Below are 3,452 nucleotides of genomic sequence, written 5' to 3' on the forward strand. Positions count from 1 at the left end.
GTGTAGAAGTGAAAGAAAACATTGTTTGCAATGAATTAAAACTAAGCAATCAAAGACAGAGCAGTGGCCCTGAAACTTACCCACGCTGTCGTCGGAGGTCAAAATGAACTGTTTGATGAAAACAAGCTGGAAAAGTCCTATTGATAAGTGCACAGATGTCCACTATTTTTATAACTGACCTCGGATGTCCGATTATAATGGAATGTGAAAGAGTTAAAAAGTAAGAGATAATGGTGTCCAAAAAGAACCTGATATTTCAGGAAGAAAATAGGAGTGACTTTCTCAGCAAAGAGGGTTTGGTTTGAATATTATGAAAAGATAAGAGAAAAGAATAAAAAGACTATGTTTTGTGATGATTATTTCGGAGGTTGTTGGGATGTTCATTCGTGAGCAGCTCAATTCTTGTAACCACTGACTGCAAATAAAACCTTGTATCTGCATTCATCCAGTCTGAGCAGTTTGGCGTTTTTTAGTTAGAGCCTTGCTTGACTGAGCTGTCAGGTCAATGTGGAGCTGGAGACAGATAATAGCAAAGTATTAATTGAGTAGTATTAAATAGAGCGTTATAGTATCGGATAAAAATATTTTATCCGGTTGCTTCAAGAGGGTTGCTTCAAGAAGGTCATCCACTCTAAAACTTGCATCAAATCAAAATATGCAGATCCACTGTGGCAAACCCTAACAGGATCAGCCGACAGAAGAAAAACCAGTAGTATGTTTCTCTTCAGTGTAGTTAAACTGTGTGAAAGTTTTTGTACAGTGCAGCTGGATTTCCTGTCACTGTGGGTGTCAGAGCACAGTAGTATAGAGCAGAGTCTGATACAGCAGCAGAGGAGATGATCAGATCCACTCGTTGTATGTTTTTATCAACATGAGCGTTCAGACGTGGTGGGATTGGGTCACTTTTATACCCAATTGTATCAATATAAAGAAGGAACTCAGGGTTAGATGTTGGATATTGTCTGTACCAGTACAGGTAGTTTCCTGAAACACCGCTGAATTTGTATTTGCAAGACAGAGTAACATTTTCACCTTCATGTACAACATTATGAGTTGAAAGTTGATTTATTGAATCTGCCATGGAGTCACCTGTCATAGAGGAAAGAACATGATGTCAGTAACCTATGTGTAGATCAAGCCAGTGTTACATAAATCTCACATTCTGCTTATTCTCATCACCACACAGACTATTTAACCATTAATTTAACATTTAATACTTATGCAATAAACAAGGCAATTTACTCACCTAGTGAAAGCCACAGAGACACGAATATAACAGTGAACATGATGAATGGTTTTAGCTGAATGTAAATATTCTGAGGTCTTTATGTACTCTGATATGTCAACATCATAAATGTTCATGAAGCTCCACCCCACAGCATCACATGACACCAATGTTACTGACAGATTGTTGATTCTTACTGAAGCATTGCTGTTTGTGGGGAATCTTTCCACATTGTATTCAAGTTCAAGCAGGACATTTATTTAATTAATTTCACAAAACGCAGATGCAAGTGCAAATTGCAAACTACCAGAAAATGTAGAAGCTGTGCTACACACAACAACCACAACGAGAAGTCATTTTCATTCACAAAGTATAACAACAAATACTACTTTCCAGAACATTACATAACATTACTCTCCTGAACTCCTGAATTTGTAAAGCTTCAGCTGTTTAACTTGAGCTTGCTTCAGCTTCTAACTGTCCTCACAGTCAGGCATTTCAGAAGTGAATGTAAACATGTAAATAGCTCCATCTTGTGAGAAAAGCATGGCTCTGCTCCAGTCATGTGTAGTGCTTTTTGTACAGTGTGGTTGGGCAGCAACAGTAAAGAAAAGCAAGAAGAGGAGTAACATTGTTATCCTGAGTGTTTAGTTCAGGTCTCTAGCTTTAGAAATAATTGCCAGTGTTGTGTATTTGAAATGTGTCTCTGATGTCTAGGAGAACTACTACTATAATTGGGATTACATTTTTTTTCTTTTCATTTTATTTCTTTTGTCTGCAGTATATAACATATAACAGTATTTAATATATTCCATCAACAGTAAAATGCACTATTCTGAAAAGACCATTAATTCACATGTTTTATTGAATCTTTTCTTGTGATAATGAATTCATTGATTTTTAATCATCTTTAATTATTTCTATAATTATCACACATTGCAAATTATACACGAGCCCACATCTACATTATAAACAATATAAGCATGAAGAAAGGAAGGAAAGAATGAGAGTAAACTGGTTACAATGAATCATCAGGACAACTGGACAGAAAAGGTCAATTCTATTTTAATTCTATATCAACAACTGACACTAAAAGTTCTGTTAGCATCAGACAAAATATACTTAAAAATGTACAAATTTACTGCAGTGTTTAGTTGTGTATTCATTTTTCTTTTCAGTTGCATATGTTACCACCACTGTATTTTGTCTGTTGTTAGCTGATAAATTGGGAAAGGGAAAAGGAGAGTAAATTCAATTCAAGATAGAACTGTAGAGAAAACCATCATGCTTTAATTTCCTCAATTCTTCTTTAAGTTTCCTTTTTATGTTACTGTAAATGTCAAGTTTCCTTCTACTCTGTCTTCAGTGAAGCATATAAGCATTTCTTGTGTACAAAGCCTCAACTGTAGCTTCCCTCTGTTTTAACCAATCAGAGTGCAGGATGTGCCACATTATGTAAAATACACACACATGTTCTAAAAGAATATAATGGTTAAAAGATTTGTATATTTATTTACTACACTTCCTATTTCTATAAAGTAAACATTTTCTAATCTACAAAATATATTGTTGCAATTACAACACTGTAAGGCTTTCTATACTTTCTATACATTAGAATTGATTATATCACATTAATAATTACTAATGAAGTGTTACTGTATTGTTACTTAATTACACTTGCATATACTTGGCTTGAAGTAATGCATTACTTCAATAACCTTTTTTTAATCAAACAATTCTTCCACAGGCACTGCAGTGACTGATACAATTTTAAAAATTCCCCATAAAATTATAATAATATAAAACCCCTAATACAATTTATAAGCGTCTTGTATTAAGCTCAATGCTCTTTTAAGTATCTGTGGTCATTCAAGTGTTTCACTTAATATCAGTGCTGGATCAAGTGCTATTTGATAAGCTGCCAAATAATGAAGAGTGAAGTCTTTAGTTCACTAGTGTTACATTAAAACCCAGCAATTTAAATTATTTAAAGACATTGATATTTAACTTTGTTTTACATTTTTATTGCATCAGGAGAATAACAGCATGAACCTTAGCAGAAATAATTATTTTTGATTAAAGATTAACATTTATTTTTAAAAGATTTCTTCTCTGATTGTTCATTGTAAGTATTAACAACATATGTAAGAGGATCACTGTTGATATTTAAAGGAAATAAACAGCAAAGTTTGAGAATTAAGAAAGAAACCTGTATTTGAATGAAACA

Source organism: Hemibagrus wyckioides, unplaced genomic scaffold (assembly GCF_019097595.1).
Source record: "Hemibagrus wyckioides isolate EC202008001 unplaced genomic scaffold, SWU_Hwy_1.0 Contig2, whole genome shotgun sequence".
Taxonomy (NCBI): Eukaryota; Metazoa; Chordata; class Actinopteri; order Siluriformes; family Bagridae; genus Hemibagrus; species Hemibagrus wyckioides.